Source organism: Callithrix jacchus, chromosome 12 (assembly GCF_049354715.1).
Source record: "Callithrix jacchus isolate 240 chromosome 12, calJac240_pri, whole genome shotgun sequence".
Taxonomy (NCBI): domain Eukaryota; kingdom Metazoa; phylum Chordata; class Mammalia; order Primates; family Cebidae; genus Callithrix; species Callithrix jacchus.
Genome location: NC_133513.1, coordinates 36,664,002 through 36,691,638, shown reverse-complemented (window position 1 = coordinate 36,691,638; position 27,637 = coordinate 36,664,002). Strand labels below are relative to the sequence as shown.

Below are 27,637 nucleotides of genomic sequence, written 5' to 3'. Positions count from 1 at the left end.
AGCCCTCCTCCTGGAGAGAGGGAGGCTCACCAGACACTTCCTGGACTTCACACATGATTCTAAGGGTGAGCTGACCTTGCAGTGTGGATATTTGCCTGTCCACCAACACTGGGGCAGTGTTGTGACCTCGGGGAAAAGAAAGGAATGCAATGCCATCGGCTGGATCTGAGTGTGTGCAGCAATTCAGGCTTGACAGATGGGTGCAGCAGCTTGCAGATCTCTCCCCACTCTGATGCCACACTCACCATAGCGCCCTGTGTGTGTGGGAAGAGGACCCCCAGGCAGATCCTTGATTTGCTGTCAGTTAATTAGTCATTATATTTTAGACGTTGGTTTTATGAATTTGGACAGCTCAAATCAGTGTACAGGGGTTCACTCAACCCTGGGATGGTTAAGAAAATTGAGTTTATGAGCCACAGAATGGAGGACAGACCCATACTCCAAGCACTTGATGACTTTTTTTTCTTTCATCTGCCTGTGGTTGCCCTGTATTTTAACTTTTAAGTTAATCTGAAATTTGCTTTTCATTTAGAACCAAATCACTCTTTGTCCCCAACTGCAAGCAGGTTATTACCATGTGATTTGTGGATAATACTTTAAATTATGAGTTTTTGTGTTGCCTTATGAGCCATACAGCTCATTTGTTCATGAGCCAAAGTCTTTGGATTATTTATTCTGTTTCATTGATTTGTCTATTCTCGAACAATGACCAAATTTATTTTGAGCACTGTATCCCGATAACATTGTTTAACAATGATAAAACCCAATCTTTTTATTCAAAGATCTATGTTAAACACTCACATAATTATTTTCACAGTAACTTCAGAATTGGTTGTTTCTAAAATAGCCACAAGGATATTGAAATGACCTACACTAAATTTGTGCATTAATCTGGGAGCAACTGATATTTCCACAACAGTCATTTTCTTATTCAGGAACATGATATTGTTCAAATGTGTATGTGATTTTTTTGTGTGCATTTTATATGCCAGTAAAGTTTTGGAATTTTCTTGATTGCAATCACACTGATTTTCCTTAAAAATACTCCAAGGTGTTTTATGATATTTGTTGTTATTCTTTATATGTTTTTTCTCATTAAATCTGCTTATTGCTGGAGAGGTATGTAATTTAACAGCCATCTTACGGATGACAAAACTGGGGCTCAGGGAGGTTCATAAATTGTTCAAGATTTATGAAGCAATTAAGGTGGGAAGCAGCAGCATGAAGCAAGTGAGGACAAACCCCAATGCCCACACGAGCGTTTCCTTATTCTGCCCTGTGTCCGGCCTCTTGGCAGCCTGTGGTGTCGGGAGCGGGCCTGATCCCTTCTCTCCTCCATGCTGACATCCCTCCCGCGTCTCTGTGGAGACTGGCTTTCCATCCCACTTAGCAGTTTCATCTCCAGCCCTTTCCAAAGTGCCCTCCTTTTCTGAGAATGCCTGCAACTCCGTCTCCCACAGGAAATGTTCACCTAGCCTTTCATGATTTCCATGCCACCACTAGGGAAGCGGCATCAGCAAGCGGGATGCATGGGCCGTGGGGCGAGGTCTTCGCAGCCATGTGGGGATCAGCTCAGAAAGTGAGAGCAGATCACAGACACCCGAGTCACCTGGCTGCGGCCTGCACAGCTGGACACTCATCTGCTAGGGGCGCCTGGGGCAATGCAGTTGTCCAGCACCAGGAAGTGGAGGCGCCTGGGACTGAGATTGGATCCTCTGCTTCAGGTGACCCATCCAAGTCACACTTGATTTCTACCCACCGGGCCACGGGCTTTTCCTAAAGGAAAGCTGGGAGTGTGTAGAGCCAGGTGTGACCTGCCTCCTGGGCCAGCCACCCTCCCCTGGCTGTGGTCAGTGTTCTGAAGCCAGTACCAATGATGGGCCAATCCCACTCAGCCGTGGCTTTTCACTCTGTCGCTCCATGAGGAAGATGGGCACAGCATGGTTATTCCAGGTCCATGGAACTTCCAGTTTTGGGAGACAACTTCTCTGGGTCTCTTTGTAACCACTCACAATTCTCTGTGCAATATCTTACCACAATTCAGATGAATGAACTGAAACATAGCAAAATGACAAGACTGGCCAGAGCCCACAGGAAAGCCGGCAAGGAGAAAGCTGGCCTCGAAAGCCACAGCTTGCAGTCTGCGAGGGCTGTGGGTCAGCTGCCCTTGGCGGCTGTCTCCTTTGGGATTTAGGTCTGAATTGCCGTTTAGTGCTGGGGACTAGGCGCCCCCTCCACTCAAGCTTGCAGACTGTGTCAACCAGGGGCTGTGGGCATCTGGAACAGAGCAGAGGCTCGGCCCCTGCCCTCCCGAGACGTGCCAGAGATAGGCACCTGTGAGTGTGACTTGAAGGAGGAGCAAGAGGCACCATGGACCTGGCTCAGCTTCCCAGAAGGCCTCCTAGGAAAGGTGTGATTCAGAGAAGCCTGGGGGGGCTTTGGGTAGAGAAGGGCAAGGAGGGCACTGTTCTTTCTTAGGAAGAGTCAGAGAGCCACTGAGCCCACACGGGCTCCAACCCCAGATGCCTGGTGCTCTCACCTCACTCTTCCACCACCTCCCTCCAAAACCCAGTGGAAGCCACGTTCCCCTCACCACCAAAGTCCTGCCACTGACTTCCCAGAAATGAGAATAGGCACGTTCACAACTTCAGAAAAAAAGAACTCTATAAATACAAATGATGGAAGACTCTCAGTCCCGATAAATATGTTTTTCAAAAGACCAAAGAGGGTAAGTAACAAAAGCACTGATGGTGTGAGGTCCAGGCACTATTTTTAGGCTGTCCTTCGTGGCTCAGGACAGACGGAAGATGGAAGAGGTGATGCTGGCCGCCGGTCCTGCTCTGCTTTGGTCCTCACCCCCGGAAAGCACTGAATCCTCGATTGTTTGGTTAAAAACATCCCAGAGTGGATTTTGTTGTTAGCTGCTCTTGATCTTTTAAAATTTCCTGCATGTGCTATTGACTGCAGTCCCGGCCTTGATAGAAGTCCAGACAAAATTGTCAGCCTGTGAGCTGTGGCTTTGTCATCAGCAGGCTCAGCCGTTCTGGCGGCAGGGGCAGGAGGCTGTAGGGCAGGAAGTCGGGCTGCGAGCCAAGCCTGAAGTGACTGGAGAACAGCCTCAGACCCACCCTGGCCTCTCATCTCTCCGTTTCTGCTCCTGCATGGGGCGATGGATGACATTCTTATGTAAGAAACCAGGGGAGAAATCCTGCCGCAAGCCCAAAACAGCCTTACACAGTGAGTTATCAGAAATGCCACTAAATGCTGCAGGTGTGCAGATGCAACTTGAAGGAGGAACTTGTGGCCCTGGGCTTCACTGGGCCCTTCGCCACCCAGCCCTATACCGAAGAGGGGGACCTACCGAAACACTGACGGGTGGACCCACTGCAGCCAGATTTCCCCATGTGTCCTAATTTCCGCATAGCCCAAATTGAATCAGCCTCACTCTTTAAGGGTGCAAGGTTCTCCTGGAAGGAGGGGGTCATCTCAAGACCCTCAGGATCTAAGTGGGTCCTAGCACATGGCTGGCACTCACTGACTGGTGAAGGAGAAAGAAATGGTAAAGGAGAAGGAGGGAATGGAGGAAGAGGAGAAAGGGGGAGGCAGGAAGGGGAAACCCGGAATCAGGCAGAAACAAAGACCTCAGCTTCACCCACCCTACTGCAAATCTCCGAGCCAGGGTGCTCCAGTAGCCCACAGGGCTGGAGCCAAAGGGGCGACAGCAGGAGGTGGCCTGAAGCAAAGGAGTCGAGAAGAGAGGATGGCAGAGTCACCCAGGATGTCCCACACTCCCTCCATCAAGGCCTTAGGTACAGAGGCCTTCTTGCTGCTGAGTCCCTAAAACGGAAGAACCACGGCATGGACAAAGACTTGGAAATTGTTCGCTCACAGCATTTAGCAACCGGAAGCGGGGCCAGGCTCAGTGGCTCACGCCTGTAATCCCAGCACTTTGGGAGACCAAGACGGGTGGATCATGAGGTCAGGAGATTGAGACCATCCTGACCAACATGGTGAAATCCCATCTGCACTAAAAATATATAAATTAGCTAGATATGGGGGCATATGCCTGTAATCTCATCTACTCAGGAGACTGAGGCAGGAGAATTGCTTGAACCCAGGAGGTAGAGATTGTAGTGAGCTGAGATCGCACCACTGCACTCCAGCCTGGTGACAGAACAAGACTCCATCTGAAAAAAAAAAAGGAAGTGTTTGTGACATTCATTTTTTTTTTTTAGCATGTGGACTTCATCAAAAGGAGGGTTTAACTTTTTCTCTTCCTCTTTAGCTCCCCATGACTAAGGTTGAGGGGTACCTTGTGACATAAGGCTCTACCCTTAGTTCTGAAGGGAGTCAGGTAAACTCTAGAGTGGGAAGACTTGTGTTTCTGTCTCCTCAGCTACGTAAACGCGCCTTCAACTGTTACATGCTGTGAGTATAACACACAGTTTTATAACAGCCCATTTCTTGTTTCACAGCCCGGCTTTCATCTCTGTGGGAGGATTGCTGAGGGAGGTGGGCCAGGGACTGGGGAGAATATACACGCATAGTTTGTCAAGGTGTAGTTTAACTGTAACTGCTGAAATAAAAGATGAGAGGAATACCAACTTCTGTGAAAGGCAGACGTAAGCACAGCCCTATCCAAGCTCCAGATGCGTGTCAGCCTTAAATATGTGTGACGTCGGCTCCTGTGACAGGCCACACCGTAGCATTTCTCATGACCAGTCGTGCGATTATCCACAAGACCAGCCGGTGTGAGATGCCTCCTCTGAGCAGGACACGACCGAAGTTGCCTAGTCTTGTAGGAACCAGAGTCTGAAACTTACCCTAGAGTTAGAAGAGAAGCAATCAAAACAGAACACCCATGAACAGCACTATTTTAAAAAAAACTCTTATTTTAGTGGAATCTCCCTGTGGCCATTACAACTAAGGAAAACAAAACAAAACAAAAAAAATGAAGGGACTAATCTTCATTCCCATGGGCAGAAATACAGTCTGAGAGCACATTTTACCTAAGGGTATTCAATGATTTGGCTACTCTAAAAACCTTTCCCAAACCTTAATGATTTTAAAAGGAGAGAGTGCCATTGCCTGTGCTTCACAGAGGGAGAACCCGAATGAGAGGAACAAGAGTTCAGACAATTCACGCGCCATCCATTTGAAAAAGGCAAGTTGAAACTTCAGCATTCCTCAGAACCCAAATTTGACAGTACTGGAACCTCAGGAATTCTGATTTCTAAAGATCTATTTTATTAAAAGGTAAAAAATATAAAGAAAAATGCCCCAATATAGAGAATTGGGATCCCGCTAGTTAAATGCATTCTCTGCATGTATACAAGTCAGCTTAGAAAAAAGGCAAGTCAGAAACTGCGACCTCCCTTGCCAGTGTAGCTCCCATGAGTAGCCTAAATAAAGTGCCTGATAATCCATTTCAAAGAATTATTTAATCTCTTGTAAATCTGGAGGTAAGTATTCTGAAATTCAGTGCAAACTCATCTACATTCTTGTCAAGAACGCGTTTGTCTGCACTGATATCAAATTTCTAAGCCCCCAGCATCTGCATGGTTTTGGAAAATTCTTTCATGCCAGAACCAGAGAAGTCTCAGGCTTCATTTACATCCACGATTCCTGGTCACCCCGACAGAACTTTCAGGTATTGAGTGTGAACGGGGCTGGTCATTTTATCAGTATTTCAGGACTCAGCTATTTCTGATCATAAATCCAAAATATGAAAATTCTCGTGTCAAAGAACTGGATTTGTTTGTGTTGATGCCAGCAATTTTCTAAGCTGAAGGTACCTCCTTGCTGTGCATTGAAATGACACGTAGGTCAGCTTGACTGTTTTAATCACCTACAGGCTCAGCTAATTTTCTGTATGTCACAACAGCTTTCAAACGATATCATAAATTTTGACTAAACTTAATACTCTTATCTCTGAAAACACTATTTTAAAAACAAAACAAAAACTGGGCATTGATTTTTAAAACACCAAGAAACTCTCCTGTTAGGTATTTTTGTAATTTAGTAAGAGCTCCCTGCCACACACATGGCTCTGGTGAGGGCTGCATTCACAGTCTGGGCTGTCAGCTCTGATCTCACAGTGCCCACAGCACTCGGCCAGGAGCGTTTAACTCTTTCTCTTCCTCCTGATTGCATCCGTGGCTAACAGGGAGTGCACTCTGGGGCCCTCCATGGAGACTCTGCGGGGAAATCTGACTCTTCACATGGCAGAGGGGCTTGTGTAGGTCCAGGATGTGGTGAGCTGCCCTATATAACACGGCTTGCAAGTGGAATCCTGTCTGAGAGACACCAAATCCCATACTCTTTCCACTGTATTGCTTTTCTATGGAATGTGAGAAATTGAGATATGCCTTCCATCAAGTATCCACCATTGGCTCCAGTTGGATTTCTGAGTCTAATTTACATTACAAATAAACCCATCTACTTAATCCATATTGTATGTAGAAATAAATCCTTCAGACGTCTCCTTCATCCCCAGTGCCTCCCAGGTCAAAACACAATGAGCCTGGCTGTGCAATTGGCTCTTAGCTGTGGCCTTCATAATTCCAACCTTGCCCTCTACCCCTATAAGCATTCACCACCCAGCACTCAGCATGATTTCATAAGCACGTACATAAATCCACCACTCCCTGCTCAGTGCTATACCTGTGGCTTCCCAGGCCCTCAGAAGAAACCCCAGATTTCTTAGTGTGCCCGTGGTACCCACTACTGAAACACACACATGACTCCAGCCACTCGTGCATGCATCTGATACAAAGGGCCACCTCACTCACCACATTCCGCATTCTTTGCAGTCCCAAATGCTCCAACCTTGTTCGTACCTGGGGACCAGTCTGTCCCTGCCTGGTGTCTCCTGGCTTACTTTCATGTCATCCGGTTCTCACCTGAAATGCTCCCATGGAAACAGGATGGTCTGGAACCTGTGATTCTGCATCACATCCTCTTGCCTTCTCTTCTTCACCACACTGTGCCTCTCTAACATTGACACAATTTCCCTCACTTCCCTGTTTCCCACCATGCATTGTCAATTAGAATATCAGCTCCCTGTGCAAACAGGACTGAATCTGCTCCAGACCTGAACTGTGGTTGGGAAAAACAGATATAAAACTCACCTGCTGATATTCCTAATGCTCCATAGGACTGTCCTCCCAGCACTGGACTAGCCTCCTCCCCTCTGGGTCTCTTCTCAAGGTCAAATGCACCTCATGCGTGAGCTGTCCCTTATGCCACATCTAGACTCTACCCCATGTGAAGGCGTCTTGAACTCTGCAGACTCCAGACCTGAGCTCAGCCCCACAAGTGCCACATAATTGGATGGCATGACTCCAAGGAGAGCCTTGAACACGTGGAAAGGAGCCCAAGCTTAGCAAGAGGAGCCCAGTTCTGCAGGAAGCCTCGGTGCAGTTCAGCTAAGATGGCTGGGGTCCTCTCACTGCCCCTCACCCTTCACTCTACTATTGCTGGAGCCAGGGCTCCTGGATGGTGGGGGTTTTCTCTACACCAGCTGCTCCAGCCAGATCCACACAACTTCCAAGCCTCCATAAGTGGCCTTATTGGCAAAGACAAGACTCCAGGCTCAGAGGAAAGCGCCTACTCTTGAGAGCTGAGAACTAAAAGCAAGGGCTCCTCTCCAGCAATGTGTTCTTCAGAGGGAAGGCCCCAGGGATGCAAGGAGCGCCAAGCTCACCCTTAGCAGAGCAGCTCCTCAGAAGGTTTCTATAAACCTCTGGCAGGCCTCCACCCACCTCTCAGGAGGTGAGCTCATTTCTTGGCTGAGTCAATGCAGTAGAAAGTCAAGATGGTTTGGTATCCATCTGACTAGGAATCGATGTAATTTGTTAATCCAGAAAACTCAGTCTATCACAGGATTCATGACCTGGTAAATTTGCCATGTGTGGCAAATGCCCCTTGCTCTCAGTTTCAGAATTCCACTATCTAGGAATTGGAGAGGTCCTTCGGTCTCAGAATCTACCTTATACAGTAGAACCCATAGGCGAGTCTTCCTGGAAAAGGCAGGATGGCACTGGGAGCCCAGACTCCTGGGTCCTGAGGTGGCTCTGCCTCTCCCACAGGAGGTTCTGTTCTGGTCCTGCACCTCCCTGCATCTGTGACCAGTGTAGTTACACCCTATGACTCCTGAGGTTACTTTCAGCTCTGGGATTTCACACTCAGTTATGACTGGTTCCAGGCCCACCTCCTTAACAAGGTCTTTTTGACAGCCCTGTCTAAACAAGTCCTTGTCTGCTCCTCTGTGGCTGCACCACTTGACTCTCCTGCCCCACCGTGACTCACCCGCTCTGCGTTTGCTCTCTCCACCTCCTGCATGGTTCTGCAGGTACTGAGATGCCAGGAACCCAGCATTCTCATTCAGGGCTGCAGCCCCAGGACTCAGCATGGTGAGCCTGGCACCAAGGAGGTGCTGGACATTTACTGAGTGACCTGATTATAACCTCCACCTCTGAGGATGCGTTCGTGGCAAAGAGAAGTTCACCTCTCACCAGGCTGGGGATGCCGTGCGTGAGCCTAAAACATCCAGATTGAGCTCAAATAAGCCTCACTGCCATTTGGTCTCAGGTCTAACCATTGACTAATCTAATCTTATTAGCAATTACTCAAATAGAAAAAAAGAAGCATAGAATTTCTTTGGAATCCTGTTTTAAAATCCTTCCTTTTTAATTTGGAATACAGCAGCTCAGGAGAGCTGGATGTCAAGAAATGTTGACTTCTCTGGCCAAGAAATGTTCAGAACCAACAATGGTCATGTTTGTTTATACTAAAATGGTAAAAAGAGAATGCTTAAATTAAACCGTTATTAATTTAAACTCATTAAATAAGATAATTGACATGGAATACTGAAAGTAAAGACTTTGTAGTTGTGCTCTTCTTAGCCTACCTGGTGGAGAACATTAATATTTGAGTAATATTTGTCTTTAAAGAGTAGGTGGGTGGTGAACCCTGAAAATAGTCCCCCTTCTATATCAAATAGGACTTTAACAAAACAAGTTGGACTGTGTTAGAATATGTTTACATAAATGGAGTTTGTAATTTTTTCTTAATGATTTGAGATTCTGCAGTAATAACATGGACACATGTGGATTTGAAGAGATACATACTTTATAAAAATCTAACATAAATTAAACTTCATTCTATATTTATTCAACACATATTCTTGTTTCAGGAGAAAATATTCACTGGCTGATACCTTTGTGAGAAACATTTTCAGTAGCAGATTGTTATAATGACATGGTCTTGCTTTATATGAAAGCATGAAAAAGAAATGGTATCTAAAAATAATTGTTAATCCAGAAAACATTCTCAGAAAACATTCTCAGCCCATTGGTGGCCTGAGAAGGGGGTGCTTGGTGAGGCTCAGCAGCTGTCTCAGCCGCAGCTCTCCAGGCAGGGCAGAGTGGAAGGCAGGCAGTTCTCTGCTCTGAGGCTGCAAATGTGGAGGCAGCAGAGCCCAGGGAAGTCAGGTGCCCTTGCCACTGCCCCTGTATTCCAGCCACTGTCCCCGGGTGGTGAACACTGAAACAGCATCCGGGTGGAAGCTGGTATGGCTTGGATTTCTCCAGAGCATCCCTTGTCACCATGTCACATTCTGCCAGGCAGCCTGTACCATCCAAGAACATCTCAGGAATGGGGACTATTTGGAGCAAGTGCACGTTTTTTGTGTGCATTTGGTGTGTTTGGTTTAATTATTTTAAGCTAAGTTAAAGCTGGACTCTACTCTCCCATCCTCCTGAGCTGTCATTTATGGAAATTGCCATGTACCCACAGGACCTTTGTGTGAAAAGATAAGGCCATATGAGCAGAACTTCACCCGTGGGCACCCCGCTGCGGGCTCGGCCAATGTAGGCTCTGTGCCCACCATGCCTGGTGGCACAGCCCTCCCTGTCACTAGGTGACGTTGGGATGTTGTCTTCCTGCTCCCTGTTTAGACTTGCACCTCTCCTCTCAATTCTGAGGCCAGTAAAGGAAGGGAGTCCACTTGAGTGGAAATGCTGAGGGCGTGGCCCCAGGGGCAGGTCAGGGCAGGCCAGTTGCGTGTGCAGAGCTCCGAGTCTCCAGTGGGGCCAGGCAGTTGGCAGCTCCAGGTGGTCCCCGCGGAGATCCCCATCCTCTGTGGTCTTGAAGCACGTTTGCCTCGCATGGCAAGCACTGCTGCCTTTGTTCTCCTACGACTCCTGGGGGGCTGAGCCCTTGGGAATGAACATGCACAATAGCAGGTTGCAAAGGCCTGAGATTGTTTCTGACAACAGCAGCTCTCTGTGTGACCGTGGCTCCCAAATGCATCTTCCCCAGGTCCTTTAGGCACAGACCTGGGGAAGAAGTCACCCCCAAGTCAGAGGGCGACAAAAATAAAATGAGTCAAGCCACCCCACGCACCACCCTCTCCCTAAGGAAGGTGAATGCTCTCAGCCCTTTGACAAGGCTCTGCAGAAGTTAGTCCCTTTACGCAAATCAGCCTCCCACTCTGCTGTGTGTGTGTGTGTTTGTGTGTCTCTGTGTGTGTATAATGGCATTGACCTGAAAGCAAAATCCAATGGGTAAGAAACATCCTATTCCAACCATGACAGACCCTTTTTCCAATACACGTGGATGGAACATGGTCACCATTCTTAAGATTTCTGGTTCTCAATCTAAAAATGTGGGCTTAGCAATCCTGAGTAGTCTTTGCAAGCATCCCCTGTGAGCAAAGACAGAGTCTAAAACCAATATAAAAACAAGTGTCCATGTGGGTTGAGAGTTCTCATTAGCCAGGACAGCACATTCAACAGACTCAGAGAGCTTCAGCAGGACCCAGGCCTGGCCCCCCACTGCACACCAATGAAAGCAGACTATCTGGGGAGAGGTCAGGCATCTTCTTTAAACTCCTCAGCTGATTTTAACAGGCAACCAGGGTGGAAAACTCTGGGTCAGGCCTTACAGAGACATTGTGACTGGGGTCCATGGCTCCTCCCGCTGGCCTATTAACAATTCTGTCCACACAGGGAACCATCCTGTCCTGACACACTCCATGTCGTCCAGCCAGTGGTTCTCAGACTTTGATGTGTGTCCAAGTCACCTGGGAGGATCATAAGGAGCACCAAGCCCCAGGGTCCTCAGAGTGGATGGGACTCCAGGGATTTCTCAGCGCTGCCAGGTGAGTCTGACGCCCATCCGAGTGTGACCACCAAGAGCCTTGTCCTTACAGGGAGTAGAAGGTGGCTGAGCAAATACCACTGCCCCTGTACACATCAGCAATTGATGGAAGTGCTCCTTGCCTGTGTCACATTAATACCAGCCAGGAGCCGGCTGAGCCTCCTGCAGAGGTGAGGCAAAGTCAGCCCCCCACTCCTTCACCTCCTCCTCCTACACACACCAGAGATCCATTCTGGAGCCATGTCTGTGCCAAACCCAGTGTCCTCAGCCACTGCAGGCTGGGGTGGGCTTCTGCGCTCTCCACCTCTCATCCCAGGAGTGCTGTCATGGGCTCTGCCTGACTCAGGGTGAGGTCTGTGCCCTGTGCTTTGACACGCTGGGTCTCCAGACACTCTATCCATGAAACAAACAAAATAGGGTGAATCTGTGTCCTCAAATGGGAAGGCCCCAACACATACTGTTTCCTGACCCCTCAAATTGGTGCTCCCCACCAGGACCACCACCCAGGATCTATGGTCCGTGAGAAGAGGCTCACTATGGGGCCTCCTCCCAGGAGACCAAGCTTCTGTCCACAGCTTGCCCAGGGCTCTGAGCTGGGTAACATCCAAGGAGAGGTGCTAGAATGCCTGGTCAGGGACCGGAGTCTCTGCCTGGCCTACCTAAGGGCACCCTCAGCTGCAGGTCCACTGACGGAATGAACACAAAAGGGAGGGGATGCCACTGAGCGTCCACCCCCACAACCTGTTTTAACGAACAGGCTCAGTTCTTTCATTAGAGCAGTAAGTCATAGAAGTGAAGATTAGGATAATAAAAGCTTCCCCAGTTAAGTCTTTTACCTCACTTCTTTTGTCTCTACTCTCTTTACTCATGTAAACTTTGTGTTGGATGGTCCTCTCATGGGAGGTCAAAGGGAAATTACCCAGTAATGGTGTTTATTCTGGGCCCTGGAACCAAGACCTTTCATCATTCATAAAACCACTATTTTAACCATGTTAATTATCCACAAGCATATTGACTTAGAACCTCTGTTATTAAATCTATGCTGAATAAATGTGAGGAGGAACAGAGAGTCATGGTCAGTTAGCTGCAATCACCCTGTGAGAGCAGCTGATGACCTCCCTAGCCTACTTGAATTCCCTGTACTCTGGTGTGTGAGAGTATATTTCATTCATTTGTCGCTGTGTCAGGATCTGCAGGACAGACCTCCACAGGTGATGATCAGCATCTCAGCTGGTGACCCCAACGTGATACACATCACCAGGAAAGATTATGGGGGACTCGATTAAGAGAAAAGCAGAATCCAGGGATGGGGAAGGTCAGACAGCCAAGGCCAGAGCACAGGTCCTGAGACTCAGGCAGACTCTCTGGGGAGAGGCCTTGAAATCTGCATTTTTATCTCTTCCAGGTGAGTCTTATGCCCAATAAGATTCATAAACATTGTTCTGCATGCTATGTTTTGGGGATGTGAGCTCCATTTCCCAAAGCCCTGGCTTTAGCTTGTTTCTTATTTCCAACTCTATCCTTGTGGGTGCTTCCCCATCACCTGCCTGCTAAACAGTCCTAAATGCATCTAGAGAGGTCCTGAGGTCCAAGCTGGCAGGAAGCACAGGAGAGGTGGGAGGGCTGTGAGTGGGACACAGATCCTAAAGCCACCAATCTCTCGGCATGACTTCCTGCAGTTCTGAAATCCCCCAGCTTTTAGGTCATCCCTTGAAATGCGAGCAGGTCATACAGAACCTTGGGCCCTGTGAAATCTTCCTCCTTAGAAGTAGACTCTTAATTTATAGAGTTGAGAGTCCACCTGAGAGGAAAGGAACTGGATTTATTGCTGGCAAAATATGAAGGATGTAATATGATCGCTCTTCAATTCTCCTTATATATTTTCACAGGCCAGGCAGTAATTGCCTCCAGAGGCGAGGCCCTAATGGGTTAGGGGAGGAATCCTGCCTGCCAGCTAGGAGGTGGGGCTCTGGGGCCAGGTACAGCTGCAGTCAGGATGCAGGACAGATCAGACTCACAGAAAGAAGTCGTGATGGGGTCCACCAGGCTCAGGGCCTGCCAAAAAAGAAGCCACAGAAACAGAGGGAAGGTGGCAAACAGGGCAGAAGAGAGCCAGTAACTCGCTCATTACAAAGACAGGAACCCTACTCTGTTCCCAAAGATCTGAAATCTCTCCAGAGGCTAGCGGTGTCCATGCAAGGCTTCCTCCGGGTGAATCAGGCACAATGAGGTCCCAGGATGAGTCACTCTTGCTCCAGCCTGGCGTCTTCCCTTCAGGGCCTTTCTGCAGACAGAAAACTGTAGCCAAATTAGGATACTCTAGGGATCTGAAGGCACCAAGACCTGCTGGCCTGCGACCAGGAGCGTCCAGATTTTCCACCTGATTTGGGGCGATCCTTAAGTCATCTGACTCTCATTTCCCTCATGGTGAAGGGTGTTTATCAAAGCCCAGTGACTTGTGCTAAAGACCACCAAACTGTGTCTGTGTGATGTCAAACCATGCTGGAAGAAGGGACATTTATTCCCCCAACTAGTGGTTCAGGAGAAGGAGGTGCGACCCCCCACAGCACTTGGAAAACTGTCATCCACCAAATAATCACACAAGCCATGCAAATGAACACTGTGGGAGGTGCCTCAAAGGAGAGAACACACACATTCCCTGCTCCTGGGACCTCCAGCAAAGCTTCTGTGAGGAGCTCACCTTTGAACTAAGGTCTGGAGGACAAGTACATGCCAACAGACCAAAGAGGCAGTGGATGGTCCTGGGGGCAAACAGAGCAACATGCAGACACCTAGAAGAGGGGCTCATGGTGAGATCAGCCTCATGAGAGGTTGTGGCCGGAATTGGGAGGGCTGTGGGCCGGGTAAGGATATAGTCTTTGTTCTGAAAAAAAAAAAGAAAGCATGTAAAGAAGAATGTAGAGCCATTGAAGGATTTAGGCAGGACAGCGGCACAATGAAGCTTTAAAAAAGGCCACACTGGCCAGATGCAGTTCAGAGAGATGCTTGCAAGTAACAGGACCAGCGCCGAGAGGCCTCCTGGCCATTTCCACCATGCAGGAGAGGGCTGCTGCGGCTCCGACTGAGACACTGGCTGTGGATAAAGACAGATGTGTCTGAAATCACTGATAGGCAGAATCAGAGGAGACAGACTGCATCTGGAGTAGATGAGGGTTTGTTGTCTCCACAGTGATACCCTAACAGGAGGAGCATGAGAGCAAGATGTGACTTAGACCTCCAGATTCAGGTTCCATTTTTATTACGGCAAGACCCAGGTGCCATCTACATGGGAGCTTCAGGAAGACAGTTGGCTGTGTGTTTCTGGAGCTGAGAACAAAGCTCTAGAAAGATATTTCAATGTCTGTGTCAGCTTCACACAGGTGCTCACAAATCCAAAGTCCTAAATGAGGCAGCCAGAGGGAGCTCCACGTAAGAAAGAGCAACAGCCAGGGCCTGAGTCACGATTGCCCTCCATGGACAATGAGCCTCATAGCTGTGTCCAGTGCGGGGAGAACCAGGAGAGAGAATGTGGCCTGGAGGCCAAGAGGGTGTGTCAGGAGGAGGGAACAGTGAGCAATGGCAAACGCTGTTGAGACGCTGGAGAAGAGAGACAATGAGAGAATTCCAAGGGCTGTACCGAGAGATCATCCCAAAAAGGCTGGAAAGTCAGTAGGCGACAGAGTGCAGGGACTTTGGGTTACATGTGAAAACAATCAGGGTGAGTTAGGAGATGTTAACGCTTTTGAATATGTGAGAGGTAGGATTGGAGCTGTGTTGGGGACCATCATGGTGGCTTGAAAGGAGAAAAACAAAGCTAGGAATTCCATTCTCCCCATGATGCTACCATCTTGTAAGAAATAAGGCAGTGCAGGACAAGGCTGAAGAAGCCCAGGAATGGATGGGAATGATCAAACCGCAGCCACTGAGCTCGCGGGAATTGAATTAATGACTCCACAGATAGGGAAACAAGAACGGCTTGACTTACAGATTGAATAGACCACTACAGGGTGAAGGCACAGACAACTAAGAGACTGGCAGGAAGGAGAGGCAGGTTCCATGTCCCCATCGGAGCTGGATGGCCAGGGATTCTGTGCTGAGGCTGTTGACAGGGGCAGATGCTCCAGGTCCCAGTAGAATGTCACAATGTGGAGATGCTCACCAGCCACTGTAACCTGCAGATCTATGCTCAGGACACAGGGCGAGGGAGTGTGGGGTGAGCAGGGACTACAGAGTCCACTCAGGGGACACATGCAGAATTCACAGAGGGGCTGTGAAGGACACATGTGGGGAAATGTGCAGAAAGCACACTGAGCCCAGGAGAGAATGGTGGGCAGCAGGAATGACCAGGAGAGACGGAGACAAGAGTGGATGAGCAGAAGGGCAGAGAGACTGCTCCCACCCACCATGGGGTCGGGAGGAGACACAGGGCAAGACTCCTATGGATTTGGAGGGCACAGTTTCCACTCTAGTCTAAGAGTATGAGCCAGATGGACAGGGCTTTAGAGAGAGGAGGAGGGCAGAGGGAAGCAGCACCACACCATCTGAGGATAGAGAGAGGGCCAGGAGCACAAACAGCCCCAGGACTCAGCCCAGGCCCACCAGAGGAATTCTGCAGTTGTCTGTTTTGTGTGTGTGAATGCGTGTGTGTGTGTTTTCCAAGCTTTATTGAAGTATAACTGACAAAGAAAAGTTGAGTATTTAAGGTGTACAAGATGATGTTTTGATATACACATGCATTGTAAGATTATCAGGATCAAGCTAATCACCATATCCATCACCACATTTTTATAAGAATACTTGAAATCTACACTATTAGCAAATTTCAAATACATAATGCAGTAGTATTAACAATAGTCATCATGCCATGCATTAGGTCTTCATAATTTAATAACTAAAAGTTTCCTATCATGTTTTTCAATAAGGAAGATGGGTATAGAGAAGTCAAAATGGCCAATGAACATGGAAAAAAAGAACAAGATTAATGGCAGCAATTACCCAACATGCTAATTAAGACACTAAAACATTGTCCACCTGTCAAAGTAGCAAATGCAACCAGTTTCTGCAGACACATCATTTGGGTTAAAGACAGGACTGCTCATCACAGGATGGCATTGTTCCCTGGCTCTGTCACTACTGCTGTGGTGGCTCTCCCAGCCCCTGCAGTGGGCATGCCGGACGCGACCCCCGCCTCCTCGCTTCCCTGTCGTATGGATTGCTTCCTCTAGAGCTGCAGCTGCACTTGAGCCGGAGTCAGACACCGAGACCTCCGAGCCTCAAAGATGTTGCAGGGTCCCCGGGGCTGCAGGAAGCTGCCTCAGGACCTGCTTTCTGTGCAGGCGGGAGGGCAAGCTCAATGTCCACTCCATGATGTCTTAGAGATTGCTTCTAATGTCACAAGCGGGAAATAGGCCAAAAGAGCATGGTAACTCAGCATGGGTCAAGGGACCTGGCCACTCACACACAGCTGGCAGGTGACAGAGGCAGGATTTCATCCAGGCTGCCAAAACTCAAATACAGATCCTGACTGCAGCACCTCTGCTTCTCCAAGTCCTCCCTGCCTGAAGGCCAGGTGCCCTCCCACCCAAGGTAGGCAGTGGTGGGAGGAAGTCAACAGCAAAACCAGGTGAGGGCCCCACATGAGCACCAGGCCCCCAGCACAGCTGCAGCACAGCCTTGCCCATGTGAGCCCATCAGACATCAACCCAAACCATGCGTTATCTTGTGCACAGAAAGCCCCTGGGCAAGGGCGCACCAGGGCACCTGGTCACAGAATAGGGTGGACAGACGAGGGCACAGTGGCCCTGCTGGGGAGAGTAGGGGGCTGAAGAGCATGCTGGGGCCAAGGTTGCTACCAGCCAGCCTGGGCCAGGGAAACTATTCAACTTTTTTTTTTTTTTCAGCAAAAACAATGACAATTTTCTGTTCATTGTCATTTCCTAAGAACACTTACGGGACAAAGTCTGGGCTGAAGTAAACAGCCTGGGAGCCAAAGTCCTCTGGCTCCAGTGAACACATTAGGCATGATTCATCTAGTGAACATTCTCTTTCTAAAGAGGGAAGGCCAGGTTAAACAAGGGTTTGCACAAAGCTGTCTTCCTGTGGCAAACAAAAGCCTGGGCTGGGCCAGCCATCAGTGCAGGCTCGGGAGAGCTCCCTAAGTCCACGTGTGGCTCCCACGCAACCCTCCCAGATGGGGCTTGGGGGAGATCTGATGATGATGGTGATGATGATGACGACATGGTGTTCTTCCAGAAGTGCCTAAAATGTGCCAGGAGCGTCTTCCCTGGGAAGCAATATTGTCCTGGCAAAGCAATGGGATCAGGAAACCTTTTAGTCTACACCAGGGTAAGGAGGAGAAAGCACCTTTAGGAATGAATGAAGCACCGTGAGCCCCAGAGAGAGCCAACATGCAAGTCATGGCCTGAAGACAACCCTGGAGGGAATGGGGCTCAAGACCACTGAGAGGACACAGAGAGGAGGCAGCAGAGGGACGGGCAGCACCATGATCCAGGCGTCCAGGAGAGCAATGCCAAGTGGCAATGGTCATCTTGTGCTCGGTAGTTACACTAAGGCCCAGATCAGTGCCGAGCAGGTGGTCTACTGAGCAGGTGGGATCTGAAGAAGACATTTCCTGCCTGATCTTGTCAGCCAGGCTCACATCTCGGACCAACTTCCATCCTACCTTAGACTGCAATCCATATCCTTCTCAGGAAACAAGAAACCTCTTAGTGTGCACAAAGCTTTCTTTGCCATTTTTGCATCACCCGTGTCTTGCTCTATGATCTGGGGATTATGTCCATTGTTGGTTACACTGCCACCCCTCAGTTGGAATATGCATCAGCTCCTGATCTCCCCACAGGCACCTCAGCAGTGCCTGGCACACAGCAGGTGTCCATAGTACTTGTCAAACGAAGAAGTGAATGAACAGCAGGAGAGAGTCACCCGGCTGGCTTGGACCTGGACTGGCCCAGCTGGTGGTCTATACCGTGATTTGCTGGATAATCCATGCAGCTTTTCTGCATAGACGAAGATGCAGGCCCTCTGTCCAGACACGGTGCTCCCTCCATCATTGATGGGAACCAGATGGAGTCTTGCCTGTAACATGACTGAGCACCGATTTCAGTAAAGTAAATGAATTACCAAAATGTAGTCATTATCGTCTGTCTTCATCTTAGTGACATACTTGGCAGGCTGCTATAAACCAGGACTTGAAGAGTGAATGTGAATTTACAGACCTCTCAACTCGGCCCACAGGACCCAAATCTGGCAGAATTATCATCTCTATTCAGCTATTACAACTGAATGATGAGTGCTCCTACCCTCAGATTTACCTTTAATATGTGGTAACCAAACTATAGGCCTTCTGATAATTCATCCTAGGACATCAGATTTGGAAAGACCTTTAAGGTCATCTAAACAAATTCCATCTGCTTGAAACCAATGCCACTAAACTACAGCTACCACTCTTCTGCACCTGGGCCAAAGCCCAGCTCACAGAACTCAACCCACTCAAACAGTAGTCCCACTCAAAAGTGGAGTATCCACTCCTAAAGCTGAGTCAGGCCTGAAAGGTCTGAGGGCTTGAGCGACCTAGCTGTGGCAATGACAAGTGACTTTCAGAACTGTTACTCAAACAGAAGCTGTCTGACTCCAACCCAGCACTCCCAACCATCATGCTCACCACCAATTTCTGAATTCTGGAGGAAATTGCCAATAGAAATGTAGACGATTAGTAACTCCGAGGTCCATGACACCTAACTCATCAATCTTAACAGCATTAAAAGCAGGAAGTCTAGGTATCGTTTCTTCCTGATGTGATGAAGGTGCAACAGGAAATGCACAGCATTCATATGAAGTGATTTTGCCAAAAAAAAAAAATACCTGAGTTTAATCAATCCTTGGAGGATATAACCACCTGCAGGAAGCATGGAAGATAAATCTTTGACAAGAGGGCATTTGGCTACATCCAGAACATAATCCACTCTACAGAAAAATGACCCGTGACCAAGTTTTTCAACAAGTAAATGCATTCTATAAAGAGAGGAAGAGGTATTACAGATTAAAAGAGACCTAAGAGACACGTCACCCAACCACAGTGTGTGGACCTTGTCTGCATCCCGAATCCAGCAAAGCACCTGCAAAAGAACAACGATTTTGATCTTTAGCTGAGATCATTTATTATGACTGCAGTATACTATTCCATTCTGTATCTTTTTCCATTTTATTTTTATAGATTTAGGGGTTACAAGTGCAGTTTTGTTACATGGATAGATTTCATAGTGGTGAGGTCTGGGCTTTTGGTGTAATCATCACCTGATTAGTAGACATTGTCCCATTAGGTAATTTCTCATCCCCCCTTGCACTCCCACCCACCCTCCCACTTTCTGAGTCTCCAGTGTCTGTTATTACACATTCTACGTCCATGTGGACACATTATTTAGCTTCCACTTATAAATTAGAACACACAGTATTTGACTTCCTGTTTCTGGGTTGTTTCACTTGAGATAATGGCCTCCAGTTCTGTACATGTTACTGCAAAAGATATGATTTCATTCTTTTTTATGGCTAAGTAGTATTCCAGGGAGTGTGTGTGTGTGTACATATATGTGTGTGTGTGCCTATATATATATACATGCACCATATTACATACATATGCACACATACCATATTTTATGTTGTAAAATATGCACATATTTTATGGTATGTGTGTGTGTGTATATATATATATATATATATATATATACCAATACCAATATGATACATACACACACACACACACACACACACACACACACACATATATATATATATATACACACCATATTTTCTTTAATCATCTGTTGGTGAACAAGAATAAAACTGGGCCCATATCTGTCACCATATACAAAAATCAACTTAAAAATGGATTAAAAATTTAAAAGTAGGCACAGAAACTATAAAAATTCTAAAAGAAAACCAAGGAAAAACTACTCTGGACATTTGTTTGGGCAAAGAAGTTATGACTTAGGACTTAAAAGCAAATGCAACAAAAATAAACAAATGGGATTTTATTAAACTAAAAAGCTTCTGCACAGTCAAAGATACAGGCAACAAGGTGAACAAACAGCCTAAAGATCGGGAGAAAACATTGGCAAAGTCTGCATTCATAAAAGAACGATTTGGATGTGAATTTTTATGTGAATACTTACTAAAGTATGAGTGATTATTGTATTTGATGCGAAAAAAATATAATGGTTATGTTTTTCAAGAATCATTTTCTGCGAAAGATATATACTGAAGTATTCATGAACAAAATATGATATCTAGAATTTGCTTTAAAATACTCCAGGAAGAAAAAACAGAGTAAACAGGTAGATGAAATAAGAATAGCTAAGTGCTGATCATTATTAAAAATAGGAAATGAATAAGTGAGGTTTCATTATATGATTTGTTCTACATATGCTTAATATTTTCCATAACAAAGTTAAATTTAAAAAGAAGTGATGACGCCTAGGAACAGAATCTTAAACCCCAAAGCAACATTGTACTTTATATGGAAATGGTCACACTGTCCCTTTGAAAAGCTTTCTCGTTGCAGGAACTAAAGTTACCAGTTTAGAGGGACTGAAGGGTCTTCAACACAGTGAGAGATTCCCCAGGAATATACCTCAGAAACCAAAAGTACAATGGCTAAGAGATAAAACCACGGAAAATTTAAGAAAAGATGTATGTTGTAAGATAGTAGTGAAATATTTAAATACACATAATGAACTGGGAAAATATAAAGTACCTGTCAAAAAATCTTAACATTATCATTACATTTAAAATCTCATAAATCTCTAAGAAAAAATAGACTATTGCTTCCAAAAGGGCAATAGATATGAGCAGAAGGTTTGTGGGAGGGGAAAGAAAAGGTGTAAAGATAGTGAATATGTATTAGGGAAAAAACAAGAGAACAGGTTCACTTGTAATAAAGTCAGCACATATTTAGAAAGCACATCAAGATGTACACATTATTGACAAGATGAGTGCACTGAAGAACATCACATAGTCTCCCCACGGCGGACAGTTCAGGGAAACCGTTCTTCTGCCACACTGCTGGTTCACACTCTCTATTTATATCTAGCAAAGAGCTCATTAAGGCTCTTTGTTCCAGCAGTTCTTCTTGCAGCTATTTATTCACAAGAAGTAAAAATAAGCAAAGGTTAGTCTTACCTACAACAGAAAGTACAAGGAGTTTCCTCTGGCGCTATGTGAAAATTCATGCACGATTCAAGATGATGAGCCCTTGCCTTGGAGTCAGAGGCTTGAATCCTGGTGCCGGCCTACGTTCAGGACTTGCTTTCTTCTTATCCTGTGGGCTAAAAGTTTGCACTTAAATCTACAGCTGCTGGAAAACTGCAATAGATCTAGAAGATAAAGTGTTTATTTTTGCTTATATATAAGTCACCCACTAAAAACCTGCTTATTCGTTGGTACCATTTTGTGCATAAGACTAAAACAATAAAAATAACGATTTTCTTCAGTCTTGAGTCTTGAATCTCAGAATCTTCCTCTGTATGGTGAACACACTGGGATAGTTCTAGGAAACACATTCATTGGCCAATACTCTTTGAGTTCTAGTCCGAAATTAGAAGCATATCCTTGTATGATCCAAGACATAGAGATAAAGCCAGGCTCCCTAAGATGTAGTCTTGGAATTTTCCAGAGATTAATTTTTCTCAAGCCTTAGATTGCTACAGGATTGACATCATGGGTTAGCCAGCTGAGAACCCATGGACTTGGGGTGAAACTGCCTACAGCTTGCTTCCATTTGCATTTCCCTGAGGTGAGCAAGTCTGTACCAGAAGGAGTTGCCCAAGTCTCCATTCTAGAGAAACCGGGCTGTTTTGAGTGCAGTTACGCAGGAGGAAAAGCAGCTCCATGCTTCCATGGAAACCCAGCCTGAAGATCTCAAGATCCTGGTCCCTGGAGAAGTAGATCCATGGCACTGGACCCCACACTGTGCAGCCCATCTAAAGGTCAATGGCACCTGTGTGAGAGATATTAAGGAGGAGAGATGATATACAAAATCAGTGCATCTATGAGCTAACTCCAGTGGTGAATTTAAGGAAAAGCTTTGGTGTTATCCAGATTAAAATTGAAGTAGAATGCTGCAGCGTTTCCAGAAATATGAGGCACTGGTTGGTCCCCAGCACAGGAAATACTGATGTTGACTTTCAAGATGGAAACAATGACTTCTGCCCACTCTCCACCCTCCTTTCTTACACTTAGAAATCTGGCCTTAAAATGAAAGGCAAACCAAAGAAGAAATGGTAGGTGACAATCAGAGAAAAGAGCACGTCAACAAAATCCCAGCTCCAAGTTCTGAGCCCTGGTACTCAGAATACATATGCAGTTTGATGCAGAGAGAGGTATTAGGATCTAGGAACACATTAGAGAATATTTGAGTAAAGGAAGCACTGGACCAGGAGAGCCAGGCTGCCCTTGGCATCACTGCGGAAGGAGAATCTTGATTACATTTGCTTACTAGGATTACCCTCCTGCAGGTTAATCAGTACCTAATAGGATGCTGAAGGGTTTTTTTAAACGTTCAATTCAGAGGCCCATTTAAAAAAATATATGCTCATTGTTGGTTAAGGCACACAGCTGATTTTGTTAATATATTTGAGGATCTGTGTCTAAAGAGCTCAAAGTTAGCATTAAACTCATAACTACTAAATTAACAGGCACATATATAACATAAACTTTCTCAAATACAGGGCAGTGTCATGTTTAAAACCCTACTTGTTCACTGAACACTATTTTGTGCAAAAATATCTAAGAAAACAGCTGTCAATTAATATTTGAATAAGATACAGTCAACCTATGCCAATTAATGGAGCAATATTGGAACCTATGTCCCAAAACTAACTTGAAGATCATTCTACAAAAGATTCTGGCAGAAAAAAAGAAGAATATATATATGTATATGTATATGTATATGTATATGTATATGTATATGTATATGTATATGTATATGTATATATACACGTATATATATACATACACACACATGCACACACACACACAGATCTTTTCAGGAAACTTCTCAGAAATGTGGTCTTCATCATATGAATGCAGTGTTTGTTTGTGTGCTGCCTGATTTGACTCCCAACTTTCTGCCATTGCACTGGTGTTCTGGGGGTTTTGTTCTCATACTACATAAAAGCTTTTAATTGTTCAATGTGTGCAAAGTAAAATGCAAACAGTACAACTCAATTATTTTCCTTCAAACTGATGGCCATGTTTCTCAGTTTCCATCAGTTGTTTTAACAAAAACTTTTCTATCAAAATCATCTGCAAAGAATTGAAATTACCCTTTCAACATTTGTTTTCCAAAATCCCTGCTCTGTTTTCTCCTTGAAATACAAAATTACTAATATACCATAATGCAAATATAAATGCCTTTCTCCAGAAAGCTCTAGTGGCCAAGTAGAAATGTTTCCCTTCAGATGGAGGAAATGGCATTTTATGATTAAATCAGTTCGAGCAACACAGCTCTGCGTGTTTTATATTGCAGAGCTATGATTTTCTAGCAGATGGCTTCGACATTTTTATACTGAGGCAAGTTTTAGTTTTCCAACCTCAGTTAAAATCTTTAAAATGTTTGCTTTGGAAGGAATTACTGCACAATGGGAAAAGAACCATATGCAATACCTTATCATTTAGGAAAAATATTCCATTTTGAAACTGGATTTCATTACGGCCTTTCTGTGTAAGCTGCAGGTTCGGCTGCTCCACAGTGTTAGAGCCATGCGAGGGTCTGCTTTTCGTTACGCTCCCCGCACAGCCCGGCCCTCTGAACCCCCGCGCCTGCATCTGTGCACATGCATGCTGTGATTCATTACAATAACAGGAATTTGCTGCTGTTATGATTGAGATAAATCAGCTTTGCGGTCTGGGCAGCCATTCTGATAACCATGGCTCCACCTCAAATTTGCTGCCTGGTCTTAAGTCATCTGCAATACAGTCTGGTCGACGAAGCAAACACACAGATACCATATTTTCTTAGGAATTAAAATAAAATACTGTGGGCCAGGAATTTAACTAATACCTTTCCCTCCATTAACTAATTTAATCCTCACAACAGCCTTAGGAGTTAAGTCCTTCTCTTATCTGCCCTGGATATAAGAAGGGATTATATTATTGCTTGCCCGCAGTACCCAGTTGGTGTGCAGCTCAGCTTGATCCCTGGGTCCTGGCTCTGAACAGCTGTTATGACACTCTGTCACCTCATCATCTTGGTTCCAGGGTGAGGACTGGAGTCCCCCACTGTTCATTTCTGTAGTGGGTCCTGCAGGAAGAACCAGACTTGGTCATCCACACTCTCCCCAACCCCAATCACCTGTCTGTACCTTGGGCTGGGTCCATCACTGGCCATGGCATAAACTGGTCTCTTGGCAAAGCTGAGGGGAGGTCAGCCAACCTGGAGTTTTCTCCCTGTCTCTTCCCACTAGCAATGGTAACTGTGACTTTTTTTTCTTTTTTTTTTTGAGACAGGGTCTCGCTTTGCCACCCGGGCTAGAGTGCAGTGGCATGATCACAGCTCACTGCAGCCTCCACCTCCTGAGCTCAAACAATCCTCCTGACTCAGCCTCCTGAGTAGCTGGGACTACAGGAGCATGCCACCACACCAGGTATGGGGTCTCACTGTGTTGCCCAGGCTGCTCTCAAACTCCTAGACTCCAACAATCCTCCCACCTCAATTTCCCAAATGTTGGGATTACAAGCATGAGCCACCATACCTGGCCTCTTCTATCTAGTTTTATATTTGCTTCCACAACAGAGAATTTTAATACTTTCCTTTCTGTAGTACATACTAAGAAACTATTTACTGTTTATCTAAAATTCAAATTTAACTAGGCATCTTGTGTTTTATTTGCTCACTCTGGCCACCCTAACTAGGTGGTCACCAATGCAGAATGCACTGAACTCCTTAAGGTCACAAAGGTGGAGGGCCTGGACCCTGCTGCTCCCCACTTCTCCTAGTGCCCCTTTCCTGGTGTCCCACGTGGAGTCCACCCATCACTCCTGCTCACCTGACCACAGACTGTGCCATCCATTTGCCACCAGCCGGTCTCACCCTGCTGCATGAGCCCTTCCCTGCCCACCCCGTCTTGCACACCCTATATATTCATTTATTTCATATTTATGTATTCCATCCACCCAATTAGACAGCAGGGACCTGGATTGCCTGGGGCACTGGGGCAGCCCCCTCTAGCACTTGGTCAGCTTCCTATCAGCAACTGTGCATGAATGAATCCTCCAGGAAGCCTGAGTATTCCTCGATACACTAGCAAGGCTTCTGACACATGGTGCCTAATGAGGGATGTGCCAGTGGTCTTACCAGCCGTCCTTCAGGTGTGAAGCTCCTCAGCCATGCCAAGGACTCCTGGGACAACACACTGACACTGCACATCACTCTCCCTCCCAGCTCAAGGGCCAATTGGCAGCTTCTCTGTCACTTACCACAGTTGTCTTGCAGTTCCTTGCATGTCTGTGTTATCTCCCTGGCCAGACTGAGTTTACACAGAGCAGATGCCACTTCCTGGTGCCCCTCGCCTTGTGGGCTGAGCATCCCAGAAGCACTGACTCCATGGTTTGGATTGCATTGTACACGTGTTCAAGCATTCACATGCCCCTCGGAGCTCTGCCCAGGCCAGGCTGGCCATCGTCGGGTCATGGCAGATGGAGCCTAACAGACACTGCACAGACACAGTGTAGACGTGGCAGTCAGGATGGAGCACTCATCCTGTGGGGCTTGATGCCATAAGCCAGCTGGGAGGGCAAGAAGCAGGAGCTTAGCTGGTGTTGCCACCAAGGTGAGGCGCGTTTTCACTGATGAAGCCCAGAGTTTGACAACAGGACAGAAGAGTAATCAGAGAAGGGTAATGTCGTTCTTGTGTTTCCCAGGCCTCTCAAAACCATCTGAAGAGGATACTTTTTGTCAGGTGCTCTACTAGTCACTAAAACACTAACCTTGGGGGGCTTGTGGTTTTCTCCCACTCTCCTCTCAGCTATCACTGTCTGGAGGATGAGGATACTATGTCCTTTGTCACCTTGGCTGCCTGGTGCCTAATAAAGAGTTGGCCTTGGTAAGAGTCATTGTTCTGGCTCCATGTTCCTCTAAGAGAATGGACTAGAACAAAAGGGATAGACTTGGAAAAGGAATTGGTCAAAATCACATAAGCAAGAACCTGTCAGCAGGCTAAATTCTCCAGCAGTGGAATGGGCCTCCCTTTGGGAGGATGTATTTCCTTTTTCTGAATGTGGCCAAGCATGGGTTGGGCCACCTCCCAACAAGAACCCTGTGGAGGAGACTCGGGCATGTCCATCATGCCTCTCAGGCCTCTCATGACACAGGAGGCTCTGTGTTCCCTTGGTGGTGATGCTGCTGTTTCAACAGTCTTTTCAGGAACTGTGTATTAGCATTCTCCAGAGAAACAGAATAATAAGATAGAGAGAAAGAGAGAGACATCTCTGTTTTGATACAGATAAAAGAGACTGATTGTGGGAATTGGCTCAAGGAATTGTGGAGGCTGACAGGTCCCACAGTCTGCCATCAGCACCCTAGAGCCCAAGAAAGCCAGTGGTGGATTCAGCCCAAACCTGAAGGCCTGAGAATCAAGAAACCCAACAGTATAGGTTCAAATCTGAGTCCTCAGGCCTGAAAACCAGGAGTGCTGGTGTCTGCAGGCAGGAGAAGAGCGGGGAGAGAGAGAGAGAGAGAGAGAGAGAGAGAGAGAGAGAGAGAGAGAGAGAGAGAGAGAGAGAGAGAGGATTTTCCCTTCTTCTACCTTTCGGTTCTATTTGGACCCTCAGCAGATTGGATGGTGTCCAGTCACACTGGTGATGGCGGACCTTCTTACTCAGTCCATTGATTCAAACCCGCATCTCTTCCAGAAACACCCTCACAGGCACACCCAGAAATAATGTCTGACCAGCTATCTGCATCCTTTATCTAGTCAAGTCGACACATAAAAGCAACTCTCACAGTAAGGATAAGGAGATACTAGGTGGTTCCCATAATGTTTATTAATTACTTAGCAAAACAGTCAGGAGTACGGATCCTTGGTCTTTCTGGATGATCAAAATCTTTATTCACTGATACTGTACCTAGTAAGAAAACATTATCCAATAATCTGTCCCCTCCGCTGGCTCAACTTCTCACCCTGCTCTGCCCTCCGCCTGCATCTGTTATCTCTGCAGAGGGACTCCATTCCCTCACAACCCATATCCATGCAATATAAAAACCCACAGGAGTGGGAGAAGGGGACAGAATGTGATCCTCCTTCTCCCTCGAGGCGACAGAGGCTCGTCACATGCCCATCTGTGGTCACATTCCATTCTGGTGACATGTTTTAAAGGACATGTTCTTTTAGGCACAATAAAATTGAATCTCATCTCCACATGTGGAGCTAAGTAGGAAAATTACCTTAATTAAATGCAGCAG

The 27,637-nt window shown here is 46.5% G+C and overlaps 1 long non-coding RNA gene across 1 annotated transcript in view; it reads right to left on the bottom strand.

The window, feature by feature from the left end:
- Positions 1-746: 746 nt before the first annotated feature.
- Positions 747-27,637, bottom strand: part of LOC108594082 (uncharacterized) — a 114,613-nt gene continuing 87,722 nt past the window's right edge. The window contains exons 6-10 of the long non-coding RNA XR_013524361.1: positions 21,358-22,174; positions 13,865-19,298; positions 7,131-13,461; positions 4,606-4,824; positions 747-3,157 (exon numbers count right to left, since the gene is read on the bottom strand). This is a non-coding gene — a long non-coding RNA (uncharacterized LOC108594082). The remainder of the gene's footprint in view (positions 3,158-4,605; positions 4,825-7,130; positions 13,462-13,864; positions 19,299-21,357; positions 22,175-27,637) is intronic.